The sequence below is a fragment of the Neofelis nebulosa genome, chromosome 3 (genome assembly GCF_028018385.1).
Source record: "Neofelis nebulosa isolate mNeoNeb1 chromosome 3, mNeoNeb1.pri, whole genome shotgun sequence".
Taxonomy (NCBI): Eukaryota; Metazoa; Chordata; class Mammalia; order Carnivora; family Felidae; genus Neofelis; species Neofelis nebulosa.
In genome coordinates, this window is record NC_080784.1 from 154,901,478 (window position 1) to 154,918,712 (window position 17,235).

Genomic DNA, 17,235 nt, shown 5'->3' on the forward strand with positions numbered 1-17,235 from the left:
TAGAATAGTGACTGGCCCATGATAATTGTTAGATAAGCTACTGCTTGAATAAGTGAATAGACAAAAATTACACAGCCTTGATGCTCCTTGTATGACTGACAAGCAGGAACCATTACTGGAACCAATATCCCCTGCTACATAGCTTGCTCAAACACTGACTGTATTTTTCTGTATTTTTGTACAGTTCTGTATTTTTCTTTCTGCTATCAAACACAATAACATAAACCAACATTTTATTTATTAACTTCATCATTTTCCCTTTAACTTTAGCATTTGTCAAAAATACAGATTCTCCTACAGCATTCCACATAGAATAGTGAATCTAAATCTATAGGGGAAGTCTCCCGGGATTTATACTTTCAAAAGGTACCAGGACTTCTGGGCCAGACATGATGTTATAGACTCCTTGCTCCTATCTGCTGTACCTAACTACAAACCATAGAAATAATGGAATACACACAAAAGAAGAACTCTGAAAGGTGGAAAGAAGAAAGCAAATTGGTTCAGGACAATATAACTAGAGGGACAAGAGAACAAATTGTCTTACTCTCTCACCCAATACAATAAGGCCACCAGGCTTGAATTTTGTAACCCCAAATCTAGTAACTTAAGACAGCCCCTGCCGCGAGATCAAATGTGAGTCTCACTGACAATACCAGCTGATCCCATTAGCAGGGGTATTAATAGAGAGCACAGCTAACAAAAAATGAACAGTTGAAATGTTTACCTTTCCTGCTACATTTGAGACTACTCTATTCAATCAAAACACACAGGCTGGCATAGGGGGACAGGCAAGAAGAATTACACCATAACAAATGTCAAGCCCATGAAATCTCTTTGTCTAACACTCCTTTCCTCTATGGAGAAAGAAACTGGTGGCCAGGGGACATTGCAAAGGAGATTCCATCACAATCAGTGGCAGGCATGGTTATTGCTATTCAATTTTACAGACTATAGAATAGGTTTCTCTTCTAATTGAGCCAATCAGGGAAAATAGCTTATGCCCCTTCAGTCAGTGCCAAAATGTCCAATGAAGCCTGACTAAAATGACCAGACTACAAATATAAGTGAATATAGCAAGAATAAGGGAAATTATAAGTTCAATGGTAAAAGACAATCCGTTGAAGCCAACATTAAGATAAATCAGACATTGGGATTATATGGCAAGGATTTTAAATAAGTTAAAATATTTTAATAAGAGATTATAAATTATTTTCCAAAAAATTAAAGAGACAGTTTTATCAAATAAACAGAAGTTAAAATAAATGTAGTGTATCACATTGATTTTCAAATATTGAACCATGCTTGCAACCCAGGAATAAATTCCATTTGATCATAGTGAATGATTCTTTTAATATACTGTTGTATTCTATTTTCTAGTGCTTTGTTGAGAATTTTTACATCCATGTTCACCAAGCATATGGTGGGACTGATTTGAAGGGATACATGCACCCCAATGTTTATAGCAGCATTATCAACAATAGCAAATTATGGAAAGAACCCAAATGTCCATCAAGTGATGAATGGATAAAGAAGTTGTGGTGTGTGTGTGTGTGTGTGTGTGTATACATATATATATATATAATAAATAGAATGAAATCTTGCCATTTGCAATGACATGGATGGAACTAGAGATTATAAGTAAGTCAGAGAAAGACAAATATCATATGATTTCACTCATATGGAATATAAGAAACAAAACATGAACATAAGGGGTGGAAAAGAGAGATAAAGGTAAACAGAGAAACAGACTCTTAACTATAGAGAACAAACTGAAGGTTGTTGGAGGGGAGGTGGGTGGGGGGATGAATTAAATGGGTGATGGGTATTAAGGAGGGCACTTGTTACAAGCACTGGGTGTTATATGTAAGTGATAAATTACTAAAACCCATACCTGAAAATAATATTACACTGTATGTAAACTAGTTGGAATTTAAATAAAAACTTGGAAGAAAAAAATGAAAAAGTTAAAGTAGAGAACCAATTGGTAATCCTAGAATTTACACATAAAATACCAAATCAAAACAAACAAACAAATAAACAAAACAAAACAAAAAAAACAAACAATGGATGGGCTCAATAATAGACTGGAGATGACCTGGGACAGAATCAATAAAGCTGAAGACAGAACCAAAGAATTCACCCAATTCTTTTTGTTTATTTATTTATTTTTGAGAAATTGAGTAAGGGAGGGGCAGAGAGAGACACACACAGAGAATCCTGAGCAGGCCCTGTGCTAGCAGTGCAGAGCCTGACACAGGGCTTGACCTCACAAATGGTGATATCATGACCTGAGCTGAAAACAAGAGTCAGATGCTTAACCAACTGAGCCACTCAGGCATCCTCAGAACTCACCCAATTTAAAAATCAAAGAGAAAATAAATTTTAAAAAATATTAACAGAGTGTAAAGGATCTGTGGGATAATAACAGATGATTCAATATTTGTATCATTGAAGTCCCAGAAAGAAATAAATGGTTCTGAAAGAGTATTCCAAGAAATAATGTCAGTAAGCTCCCACATTTGGTGAAATATATAAATTGATAGATTAAAAAAGCTAAGAAAACCTCAAGCAAACTCAACTTAAAGAAATCCATGCCAAAATACATCTTATTTAACTAGGACCAAGAGGAAATCTTAAGACCAATCAGAGAGAAATGACATTACATACAGGGGAACTGCAATCTGAGAACAAGTGATTTCTCCTCTGAAACCAGGGAGACCAGGAGGAAGTAGTTTTGTATTTTCAAATGCTGACTGGCTACTGCAAGTTCTATAGCTAGCGAAACTGTTTTTGTTTTTTCTAGAATGAAGAGAAACTAAAGATTTCCTTGTTCAAAGGAACACTAAAGAAATTTATTTCTAATGGACATTCTCTAAAAGATGGACAAAATGAAATTCTTCAAACATAGAGGAAATGATAAAAGGATCTTGAAACATCAAAAGGAAGAAAAAGCAATAGAAAGAACAGAAATATGAGTACATAAAAAAGGCCAACGTAGGGCACCTAGGTGGCTCTGTGAGTTAATTGCCAACTTCGGCTCAGGCCATGATCTCACGGTGTGTGAGTTCGAGCCCTGCGTCGGGCTCTGTGCTGACAACTCAGAGCCTGGAGCCTGTTTCAGATTCTGTGTCTCCCTCTCTCCCCGCTCGTGCACTCTCTCTCTCTCTCTCTCTCTCTCTCTCAAAAATGAATAAACATTATTTTTTTTAAAGGCCAACTTTTACCTCATAAATTTTAGAAATCATATTTGATGACTAAGTTACAAAACACTTAAATGTTATATGTTACTAGAGATAGGATATTTAAAAGTGGGAGAGGTAAAGGCCCTGAAAAGGAAGCAAAGTTCTACACTTCTTTTGACCTGGTGGATACTTGATATCAGTAGACTATAATTTATCTATGTGTATTTTAATACTCAGAGCATCACTAACAAAACTGTATAAGGATATGTGCTCCAAAACACCATAAATAAATCAAGATGTAGTCCTAAAAATGTTCAAGTAACTCACAGGAAGGCAGTAAGAGACAGAAGAATGAGAGCTAAAGTAAACATAAAATTACTAATAAAATGACAGAATCAAGCTCTAACATATCAACGGTTGCCTAAATGTTAAATTATAAATAGTAAGATACACCATTAAAAGATAGATATTGTCAGAGCAGACTTTTTAAAAAAAAATTACCTGACAAGAAACTGTTTACAGAAAACTTATATGAAATTCAATAACATAGGTGGGTTGAATGTAAAAGAATGAAGAAAGATTTACTGTGCAAACATTATAAAAGTAGGTGAAGTTAATGTATGACAGATAGCACAGTAAAGAAAACAACTAGAGATTAAGTAGGACATTTCATAATGATAAGAAAAGGTTTTTTTCCCCTGGAAAAATATAATGATCTTAAATGTGTATGCCCCAATAAACAACAGAGTCTCAAAATTCATGAAGCAAAACCTATAGAGTTGGAAAAAAAATAATAAAAATATTTTCAATTTTTTTAAGGACTTCATCGCCTGCCACTCAGTGACTGATAAAACAGCTAGACAGAGAATTACCAAGAACATAAAACCTGAACCCAAACAACAGGATCTAAATGATAGCTCACAAAATGAATGTTGAAAGATTTTAAATAATTAAATTTATAGAGTATGTTCTGACCATAAGACAAACATGAAACCAATATCAGAGAGATAAAAGGAAAATCTCAAATAACAAATAAAATAAAAAATATAGAACTGAAAGAAAATACATATACAATATATATAATATGAAAGATGTTTCTGAAGTAGTGCTGAGAGGAAATTTATAGCTCAAAATAATTAGGAAGAAAGAAAGTTCTCATATAAAGTTCCTACCTCAAGAAACTAAAAAAGCTAAAGCAAAGTGAACCCAAAGTATACAAAGAAGGAGAAAAGAACAAGAAATCAATGAAATTGAAAATAGTTAAGTAATAGAGAAAAAATTAATGAAACAAAATGTTGGCTACTCAAAAAAGATAATTCATAAAATTGATAAACTTCTAGCAGATAGTCAAAAATAAAAATAAATAAGAAACAAATCAGCAATATCAAAAATGAAAGAATATCACTATAAGATGCTGTCCCTATAAAAGAATAATAACACTATAAAAATTTTTGCACTCAATAATTTAGAAGATATGGACAAATTATTCAAACACTATAAACAATCAAAAGACAACTAAGATAGAATAATCTTAAGTCTCTAATTTGAATTCATAATTTAAAATCACCAATCACTGGATAATTATAACATTCAAACGTTTAATACAAATTTTATACTGTCTTTCAGAAAATAGGAGAAGAGGAAATATTTCACATTATGAGTACACATTATATGAGGTCAGTATCACAAAACCTAAGATTTTTTTAAAATAAACTAAAAATTAAAATTTTATATTAACTTAAACTCAAAGCTCCTCAACAAAAATATTAGCACATTAAACCTACAAATGTACAGTGGGGCGCCTGGTGGCTCTGGCCATTAAGCGTCCGACTTCGGCTCAGGTCATAATCTCACGATCCATGAGTTCGAGCCCCGCGTGGGGCTCTGTGTTGACTGCTCAGAGCCTAGAGCCTGTTTCAGATTCTGTGTCTCCCTCTCTCTCTCTGCCCCTCCCCTGTTCATGCTCTGTCTCTCTCTGTCTCAAAAATAAATAAACGTTAAAAAAATTAAAAAACAAAAACCTACAAATGTATTAAATGCCATCACCAAGTAGAACTTATTATAGGTATGCAAGGATAGTTCAACATTTGGAAAGGTATCCAAAAATCCATCATATAAACAGTCTGAAGCAGAAAAATCATTTGAACATCAATTGATGCATTATAATATATATATACAAATTATAACAATGCAATAATATCCATTATTACAATAAAGAAATAGGAAAATTGACTTAACTTCTTTGAAAAGATTTATTTGTATTGAAAAGGAAGGTCTTACTTTAACAGATTGCTTGATAAAACTAAACACTATACATGTACTAACAATAATGCATAAAGTAAAGGACACTGAATTTCAATTAAGTAGCATTCAAAGACTTCTTTGCTTCTGAAGAGAGTTAACCAAGAATTTGCAGTAACTCAAATTGGAGAAATTGAACACTGGGTGAATTTTTACTTACTTAGAAATTCCAACAAGAAAAATGGAAGACTATTTGAAATCAACTGTGAGAAGAGCCTTTTTGCCACTGTTTTGAATTATTAGCTTCTCAACTGGAGAAAGTTTTATGTATTAGAGTTAGAGAGTTTTCTTAAATGTTATGAAAGAAAAAAAAATCAATGTTAAGCAAATGATGTCAGCACCTAAGTCTTGCAACAGTGAAGTCTCTGCTAATGATTTATTCATGTGTGGTTCCAAATTTGCTAATAATAAATGATATCACCACATTGGAGAAAAATGATATTCCCATTTCTTGCCCACTTAATGTAAGAAAAATTCAAGGAAAGAAGGGGCTAAGTAACATGCAACAGCCACAAAAGTAGAGACCAAAAGCAGCAGAAATTAACCTAAAGCAATAGTGAATGCACATGATCACTAAGTGTTTATATTTCTATTATTATGTGTCAAAACAAAACAATTTTTGGAAGAGTGTCTTTCATTTGGATGGGAGAAGATTGTGAAAACATACTGTGACCTTCCTTTGGGGGAGAAAAAAAATGAATGGATATCTCACAGGAGTTAGACCCTTTTATTTTTGGCCTCTTCTTGCTCAACTCTCTCCTGAACTCAACAGGAAAATTAGCCCGGTGTCAGTGCCAAGGAGGAATTCAATCTGACATTTTGTGACTGAATTTATAATCGTATAATACAAGACTGAAAGAAAAATGTGACATTATAACTGACAAAAGATTAACTAACTAACAGATTTCTATTAGGTCAGCAGGGGAAAAAATGTGTAAAGATGCAAGCATATACAACTACATTCTATGTATCGGAGGCAAAGAGCCTACCCAAGTGTTTTTCTCTTTGTCAGTGTGAAATTGCTACAGAACTAAATGATTTGCAGCTATTATTACAAATCGATTCATACTATATCATTACTTACACAATGGTGATAGATGACTATGAAATGACTTTAAACATACAAATGGAACAAGACCATAGTTAAAACTACAAAATACATATTTGAATATTTTTTATCACAATGTCATTTTTATGGGACTTCAAAACTATACTGAGGTATCAAAAGCAGCTAGAGAAGTCTGGTGATACTACATAATTTGTTCATTGTTCATATTTTGTAGTTCAGATCACCCTGAGTGTATATTATAGATTAGATAATTATAAATTGCTATTTTATCTATTTAATAATTTTTAATGAATTGAGTATTATAAAGAAAACTACGACAAAGAATTTCCAAACAATGTGTAAAGTACCGAATTGTGACTTTGTATAATTTTGCTCAATGGCTAAGGAGAGAGTGTTTCAAATTAAAGCATAAAACCATAGCATGCAATATTTATTATCTAAAAATATAAAGCCTTGGATTCTAATAGAATAAATGAGAAATGACACCTTGAGCTTTAAACTAGCTTCCACACAACAGCAAGTCACACAGAGATGCTTGACCCATTGTCTTATGCATTTGGACAAGTTTTATACTCAGCTCACTACATACATTATTTATTATTGTTATTATTGGTGAACTTGAGTAAATACATTTACTCCATCCTTAGCTTTTTCTTGGCTGTAGAGGCATAAATATTTAAAGTATAAAAAGCATAAGCTTTAAGGCTGCCATAAGTCCACAGCATAAATTACAAAATACGTTTCTGTCACTGAACACCTAGTTCTTTACGTCCATTAAAATTTACTGTTCATCTTAGACATTTTTATTTATAAGCTCTCGAATTAGGCAAAAAAGATATATTAAAGAAGAATGATAAAAAGGAATTCGTATGAGAAATATATAAAATATGAACACATTTTATATTTACTTTTTAAAAGGAAGAAAAGAGAATGTAAGGAAGTATATAACCAATTGAGCATTAAGGCAGTATTCAATGTGGGTAACTCATATAGTATTCGTGCTATGAAATTATACTTTTGGAGAAGCTTAATAGTTCTCAGGATAAAATGTGGGATAAATATTGTTGAAGAATATACCCATCCCTGCATTTTGAAATGATAACTTGATGAAACATACAAATTATTAAGTTCATGTACATATTTATGTCAATTTCTGAACTTTTTATTCTCTCATTAATTTTATTTTTGTATTTAGTGATTATGTGTGGCTGGGTTTCCAAGTATATTTCTTTTTTCAACGTTTTTTTTTTTTTTATTTATTTTTGGGACAGAGAGAGACAGAGCATGAACGGGGGAGGGGCAGAGAGAGAGAGGGAGACACAGAATCGGAAACAGGCTCCAGGCTCCGAGCCATCAGCCCAGAGCCTGACGCGGGGCTCGAACTCACAGACCGCGAGATCGTGACCTGGCTGAAGTCGGACGCTTAACCGACTGCGCCACCCAGGCGCCCCCCAAGTATATTTCTTACTGCACCTGAGCAGATATTGCTGGTGTCCTGGATTGTATTTCTTTCCACAGTATCAGTCTGCCCTTTCTTGAGCAAAGAACTTGAGCAATTCTGTCCAATTATCATGAGGTCCTGGAGGAAACAAGCTTACATGGACCACAACATCCTTGAAAATGGAAACCTATATTAGCTTTTCCTCTTTACCCATCCTCTTTCCCAATTCCTTTACCATTATTGCCTGGAATTGCCTTCCAAAGAAAATACTTGGAACCAAGTCCTTGTGTTAGGCTCAGTTTTGTGGGAAACTCCAAATAAAACACTCTTTTTGTCTTCTTATAGAAACTAACAAATTGATAGATTTAAGGTCTAGTTGAATAGAATACTCTCACTTGTGTTAACAACTAGTAGGTTTTCTCTGTCTTCATTATCTTGATATCTGTATCATTAGCTACTCCTCTACCAACCAACATGGAGAGCTTCTTTCTCTCAGTTTCCTTTTTCTATCCTTAACCGCTTTTTACTGTCTCACCTGTTACTGGAGTGGTTATTAATGTTCAGTCCCCAGCTTTCTTTCATTAAATCATTTGCTTTAAGAATCCAATTTATTCTGAGGAAAGGAGAGAGGAAAGGAAATCCCTAACTGGTCTGTTTTCACCTTGTCTCACTCTATTTTTTCCTTACAGCAACCAAAGTGATTTATTTAAATTACATATATATAGTTACGCTGATCTTTTCAAAATATTTGTATATTTTTCAACTTTGCTGACTTCCTTATTTAGTTGTACTCTCACAGAATACTATACTTTTTTTAAAATTTATTTTATTTTTCAGAGAGAGCATGAGCGGGGCAGGGGCAGAGAGAAAGGGAGACAGAGGATCCGAAGCAGGCTCTGCACTGACAGCAGTTAGCCCAACGTGGGGCTCAAGCTCAGGAACTGCGAGGTCATGACTGAGCCAAAGTCAGAGGCTCAGACAACTGAGCTACCAAGGCACTCCAATACTATACTTCTTTAAGTAAAATGTAGGATGGTTTAAATCAAGATTTGACCAACTATTCATTTAATGATTTTCTTTCCTATTGAACAAGGGGTTACATAAAAATAGTTTAAGCATGTTAACAATGAGACAATCATTGATTCTAAAGGTTCAAAAGATAAAGTTATTGTAATCCTTTGCATGGCACAAATCATTAAAAATGTTACATAAACACAATAAAGCACTTCAGGCAATCTGCTGAATATCTTAAATCTTGTTTAAATCTTACATCAATGTTTTGAAGTGTTCACTCCACTGGAAGCTCCAACAGGCTAGGGTTTATTCTCTTCTTGTACCTTACAGCATCATCGGTCATAAGTTGAGAAGAGGGACTTCATAAATATTGGTTGAAACAAAAAGCATGAGCTAGATAATGTATTACTATTGTTGCTGCCCCAAGAAAGGCAGAAACTAACTCCAAAAGTTTATTTGAATTGGAGGTTGAGACTAATGATTACAAATACACCCAGGGAGCAGGAATGGACTTCTTATTTACATAATAAGGCTTTCTGAGGAGTGCAGGTTGGAAATGGCTGGAGGGAGGCAGAATGAGTTGGTTGGGACTTTACAATGGCTGTGGAGTGAAAAAGGAGAAAGGTTCCTGTGCACTGGCTGGATGTTTGTGAGGTCTGAACATAAGCCTTCCAGGGCTAAGGAAGGGAGTTCACTGGCTCTCTTGTTAGTTGACCAACTTATAGAAGAAGTGGGGAGAAGGGGCTTGAAAGCCGTCAGAATGTTTATTACAAAATGGATACTAAATAATATTTCTAATACTTTGTCACTGTAATGTAGGTAAATGTTTTTGTTACATTAAAAGAAAAAAATGCTTAGTTGTGGTGAGGTCAAATAACTTGAAGATAGCTACACTGAATGGGTAGGTTTGCAGGCACTGATTCAGGTCACATAACTCTAAAGCCCATAGTTTTTTAACAAACGTGCTATCCTGATAAGCAATTGAGACGGCATTATATTACTCTTCACATCTATTTTACATTTCAGAGAATTTTGAAGGATGGAAGCAAATGAAGATGGTGACAAGAGAACACTAGGATAAATGGAGAAAGTATTAAGTAAAGTTGCAAGCTAATCTCACAAGGAAAAGTGAGCAAATAAATGACGTTAAATACATTGCAGAAGACAGTGTTTTCTCTTTAAGGAAGCAGTTTATTTTACTTGAAAAAGAAAACAGGCTTTTTGTTTATTTCAATCTATTAAACACTCATATTAACTACTGTCTCCTATTTGAACCCCATCAAAATACCACGAAGCAGTATTAAAAGACATATCCACAAGATCAAAGATTACAACACTGTATATGAAGAAGCAAAAGTTTGCAATCTGGAAAGGATATCATCTAATTTAGCCCATCATGGAGAATTGAAACAGTCTGCAGAGAAAAATCATGTAGCTAGCAAATTCTCCCTGCTGAGCCTACAAAAGCTTAGGAATATGAGGCATCAGGTTTCTCTCAGGTGGTTTTCTTGGCTGGAGTGAAAAAACAGGAGGAATGGCACAAAATCTGACTAAGGATTCGTTTGACACCTCATTCTTTCTCCAAATTTATTTGCCCAGAGGGCTTTCCAAATCACCTCACCAAACTCACTCCGCCTGCCTCTACATGACTTCATTATGGCTTTCTGGGACGAACTTAATCAGAGAGTATCTGCATTCCAGGCAAGCTGAAAACGAAGATGCTACTTAAAACCAGAGTGATTAAAAGAAACTATTTACCAAATGCTTTTCCTCTGGTAGTCTTCGAGAACAGCATTAACCAGGATTTTACTGTCTGAGGAGTTTGAAAGAGTCCTCTCTGCTCTTGGAGGAAGTGGTCAGCACAAGAGAAAAGACAGCCAGATCTCAGTATTTGGCCAACCACATCATCCTCACAGTAAGGCACATACCCTGGCAACCGTATTTCCTGCACATGAAGTTTCCAATCACCTTTTCACTCTCTAATGCAAAGAAATTAAAACCTCAGACACATTTGAAGAATGCCTTTGACTAAAAATTTAAAAATAAGAAAACTTTAAAACTCAAGATACACACCATTCAGGGAAAATATAAATATAAAATTTGAAAACAACAGTATTACTACCAAAAAGAAATCAGAGAAAACATTCTGTTCATGAAATATTACTAGGGAAAAAAAGGAAAACAATAAAACAAAAGCAATTTGAAAACTATACCACAGAGATGTAAAACGTAAGAAAAATTTGGGGCACCTGGCTGGCTCAGTTGATGGAGGATGAGACTCTTGATCTCAGTGTCATGAGTTCAAGCCTCAAGTTTGGTGCAGAGATTATTGAAAAATAAGATATTTAAAAAAAATAAGAAAAATTTTAAAAATAATGGAACTGTTGAAAGAGTCAACTGAGAACTCACAGAGAGTGGCATAAAAAGATAAAGAGCTTCTGGTTTCTGGTTCCACATGTAAGGAGCTTGGAAACCACAACCTCATTATAACAAGTAAAAAGCTAAAGGGACTGAAAAATCAACAACTCTTCTTAGATCCATGAGCGGAAGACATAGGGCAATCTGCTTCTTCCCAGAACAGAGAGAGCTAAGCAAGCAGGGAGTCTTGGCTTACCTTAGCAGAGACTCAAAGGCAGGAAACACCACAGACAAAAGTGCAAAGGTAGGAAAATCTGAACTGTAATTGATGAATTGCTAGAGGCTCAATGCAGACAACTTTGAGAGTTAAAATTTTCAAGGAGATCCAGTCATAGGGGGCTCCACAATATTGTAAGCTTTAGCTTCAGGATCTTGACCAGTTTCCCACATTAAGTATTTGACAAAGAAGGAAAACAATATAGGTAAGAAACTCAAGTCTAAATAAAAAAAAAAAAAACATCAAAGAAGGAAAAGTGAAGGTAAGATAAAAACATATTTTTCTTATTTTTAAAATGTTTATTTATTTTGAGAGAGAGAGATTGAGCAGGGGTGGGGCAGAAAGAGAGGGAGAGAGAGAATCCCAAGCAGCCTCTGTGCTGTCAGCATAGAACCTGATGCAGGGCTTGAATTCACAAACCATGAGATCATGACCTGAGCTGAAACCAAGAGTCAGAGGCTCAACCAGCTGTGCCACCCAGATGCCCTTATTTTTCTTACTTTTAATCGATCTGACAGATAACAGTTTGTTCAAAATAATACCAGCAATGTATCTGATTATGAACACTCAGTGTGTGTGTGTGTGTGTGTGTGTGTGTGTGTATGTATATATGTGTGTGTGTGCGTATGCTTATGTATGCTTATAAACAAGTGAAATGAATGATAGCAATGATACAACGGATTAAGGGGAGTAATAAACATTATTTGGTTTTTATAAAGTAGTCACACTACTCATAAAATAACATAGTGTTATTTGAAAGTGAACTCAGATTAGCTATAAATGTTGTCTGTAAGAAATTCATTTTAGAGGTGCCTGGGTGGCTCAGTCAGTTAATTGTCCAGCTTTTGAGTTAAACTCAGGTCATGATCTCATGGTTTATGGGTTTGAGCCCTGTGTTGGGCTCCAGGCTGACAGTTCAGAGCCTGCTTGGGATTCTCTCTCTCCCTCTCTCTCTGCTCCTCCCCCATCTGTGCTTGCTCTCTCTGTCTCTCTCTCAAAATAAATGAATAAAAACTTAAAAAAAGAAACCTACTTTAAATATATATTTAATTACATAACCTTTAATTTAGATACATTAAATTATGTATATTTAATTTATATATACATTAAAGGTAAATGGATGGAGTATATATATACATGCATATTTATTTGCTATTGTAAATATTTCTCCAAAAGAGAGATACAAATGGCCAACAGGAATATGAAAAGATGTTGAACATCAATTATCAGGAAAATAAAAATGGAAACCACATTAAAATAGACTTTGTACTTGCTAGTGTGACTATTATAAAAAAAACAAAAGCTAACAAATGCTGTTGAGGATGTGGAAGAAAGGGAACCCTTGTAAACTTTTGATGAGAATGTATATTGGTAAAGCAAGTATGGAAAACAGTATGAAGATTGCTCAAAAAATTAAAAATAAAACTATCACATGACCCACCATTTCTACTTCAGGGTATTTCTGTTAAAGGAAATGAAATAATGATCTTGAAGATATATCTGAACTTTCATATTCATTGCAGTATTATTCACAATGGTCAAGATATAGCAATTAGCTAAGTGTCCATTGACGGATGAATGAAATTTATATATATATATAAACATATATATATATGTTTATATATATAATGGAATATTATTCAGCCATAGAAAAGAAGAAAATCCTTCCATATGTGACAACATGAGTGGACCATGAGAGCATTATGCTAAGTGAAATAGGCCAGACCGAGAAAAATAAGTACTATATGATTTAGATGTATGTGGAATCTTAAAAAAAACAAAAAGCCAAACTCATAGATAGTGAAATGTTGGTTGCAGTAGCTGGGAGGTGGGAGAAATGAGGAACTGCAAATCAGAGCACAAACTATCAATTATAATGTACAGCATTATAATAATATTATAATAAGCATTATAATACAGCATTATAATAAAAGTATTAACAATACTTTTTTTTGTATACTTGAAATATGCTGAGGGTAGATCTTAAGTATTCTAATAACATACTCAAAAAGGTGATTTTGTGAGGTGGCAAAGGTGTTAAGTAACTTTATAGTAGTACTCACTTAACAATTTATATATGTTTAATATCACATTGTATATTCATTGTACACTAAAACATAATGTAATATGTCAATTATATCTCAATAAACCTGGGTGAGGGAAGAGAAGAACTCAGACGTCGAATAGCCAACACAATACTAAAAAAGAACATAGTTGGATGCTACCCAAATTCAAAGCCAGTTATAAAGCCAAAGTAATAATTTTTTTTAAATGTGGTAATGGCCAAAGAATAGACAAATGGATCAATGGAATCGAATAGAATAAATACTATCAGCTGATCTTGACAAAGGAACAAAGGCAATACAATGGATGAAAATCATCTCTTTAACAAATGGTGTGGGAACAACTGGACATTCACAAGACAAAAACTGAACCAAGATACAAGTCTTCCATCCTCACAAGTAACTCAAAATAGATCGTAGACCTAAATGTAAAATACAAAACTGTAAAACTTCTAAAAAATAGCATGGGAGGAAATCTACATGTCCCTGGGCCTAGTGATATCTGTTTAGATATAGTACCAAACACATTTTAATCCATTGAAGAAATAATTGATAACCTGGACTTTATTAATATTCAAAACTTCTGGTCTGCAAAAGACAGTGTCACAAAAATGAGAGGAAGGCCACAGATTGGAAGAAAACATTTGCAAAAGATACATCTGACAAAGAACTGTTAACCAAAATATGCAGAGAACTCTGAAAACTCAACAATAAAAAAATAATAACATGATTAAAAATGGGCCACAGGCCTTAACAGACACCTTATCAAATAAGATGCACAGACTGCAAATAATCACACAAAAAATACTAGATATCATATGTCATCAGGAAAAGGCAAATTAAAATAATGAGATACTACTACTTACCTATTAAAATGGCCAAAATGCAGAACACTGCCAAGTCCAAACGTTGGCAAGAATATGTGGTGATAGGAATCCTCATTCATTGCTGGAGGAATTGGAAAATGATATAGCCACCTTGCAGGTAGTTTGGTGGTTTCTGACAAAATTAAACATACAGTTTAGAAATAGTCCTCCTTGGTATTTACTCACAGGAGTCAAAAACTGTGTCTACACAAATCCCCACAGACCAATGCTTGTGGCAATTTTACTCATAATTGCCCAAACTGGAAACAACCAAAATGTCCTTCAGAAAGTGAATGAATAAATAAGCTGTGGCATATCCAGACAATGCAATATTAATCAAAGGTAAAAATGAAATGAGCTATCAAATCACGAAAAAACATGAAAGAAACGTAAGTGCATATTACCATGAAAAGATGCCACTGGAATAGGCTACATACTACATGATTCCAACTTATGTGACATTCTGGAAAAAGCAAAGCTATGGAGACTAAAAAGTTCAGCGGTTGCCAGGGATGGTGGTGGAGAAGAAGATGAACACATAGGTATTGCACAAAGTTCTCTTTATACTATTATAATGAATGATGGATATATTTCATACATTTGTCCCAACCCACAGAATGTACACACCCAGAGTGAACCCTAAGGTAAACTAGGAACTTTGGTTAACTATCATATTTCAATGTAGGTTTATCCTTTTTAAAAAAACATTCATCATTTTGATTGATGTACTATTTCTGAGTGGTACTGATAATAAGGGAAGCTACCTATGTGTGAAAGCATAGCCTCATTGTGTTGTAAACTTAAAACTGCTTTAAAAAATAAAATATCTTAAGAAAAAAAGAATGAAAAGGTAACAAAAAGGTAAATAAAATAAAATCATAACATTATTCTTGCAATATACATTTGAATAATATGAACTCTACAAAGGGAGAATGATAAAAAGGAGATTCAAAATGGAGAAAAAATTAAAATTCCTATGTACTCCTCCTCAGAGTCCATGGTATGTTCAATTTATATTGGAACACTCTTAGTGTGGTAAAAAGACGTGAAGAAAGGGAACTAGTTTACAATATTGAAATTCAGTCTGTTTTTTTTCTATCTGATCTTCAGGCTGTGACCTTCACCAGTGTTTTTCCAGTGGTATAGCCAAGTTTTTCTTCTATAGACTTACTCATTTCTCTGGTTTCATGTTCTCAACATGTTTTTTTGATCTTTAACCATTGTTTACTATGTTTTTCATCTCCCCCAATCTTAGGTGAGAAAGGACTGAATGGGCTTGCCATGGGAGAAACTCCCTTTCTTCAGCTTAGATAAGTTTCTGGCAATTACCTTTAATTGGAGAATAGGTTGTTTTTTAATAGAGAATGTTCTGGGTGTATATCATAATTGTTACTTTCCCTTCCTCCTGCCAGATTCAATAGAGAATCTTTCTTAATCTTCTCCAAGAACCTGATGGGTTCTCTGGAGGTAAAGCCATGAAAGGGTGGAAAGCCTTCTCAAACTGTGACCTGCCCCCTCCTCAAGGAATTTTTCACCTTCTGGTTGTCCCCACTCAGCCTCTGTAATTCATCAAAATGACCACCTATCAATTGTTTATATCGGTTTATGCCCCTCAGGAGATTATTTTCCAGGTCAACATGTCTCAACTGTGTCTCTAACGTGACTGTCTTTTCAGATTTCAAGGTAGCAGTTTCTCTCTAACCATTGTTGGAGGTTGGAGTTATCCGATGAGCCCAAGAAAAAGTCATCGATTTCAGTTTGCCCTTTTTTGTGTGTGTATGTGTTGTAAGATTGGGATATTGACTTCTGTTAAAATAAAATAAACTGAGCTACAATCAAATTTTCAAGAATTTATTTAAGTATATGTTCATTTGAGTTGGGTAGCTCCAAACCTAAACTGGATAGGTGCAATTCCACTCACAGGAGTTAGGGTAGAGGCTTTTACAGAGAAGATGTGAAAAAGCAAGGACTTTATGTACTTGGTTGTTCTTAAGTTTCATTTTCTCATCTTCAAGTGCATTGACCCGTTGCTTAGGTTTTAGTTTGCTACAGAGACTACCAAGGTGTCAGAGCCACCTCAGTCTAATAGCCTCCTTGTTAAATTACTTGAACACTCCAAGCTCTTTAAACTTCACAGATAAAGTCCTCTACATTGTTATTTAAAACATTTAATTGAGCTTTATTACATAATATTTATATTTTTCTTTAGCAAAATGAGGGGTTTTTTTAAATTTTTTTAATGTTTATTTATTTTTGAGAGAGAGAAACATAGCACAAGTGGGGAAGGGCTAGAGAGAATTTGAAGCAGGCTCCAGGCCTGGAGTTGTCAGCACAGAGCCCGACATGGGGCTTGAACTCACAAACTGCGAGATCATGACCTGAGCCTAAGTCAGACATGCAACCGACTGAGCCACCCAGGTGTTCCATAAAATGAGTTTTAGGCATATATTTTGTTAAGTGTTCTTATGAAGTATAGTAGACATTTATGTTTTATTCTCCTCATATAGTATACCTACTTATGTAATATTATAAATTAAGAAATTAAGACATGTAAATGCCTCTACTATTTTATTATCAACATTATCTTGTCAAGATCTATTGCCATAAAAATCTAAACTAGGAATAGGGAAAGGATTCTCTGAATCCCATAGGATGTTTATA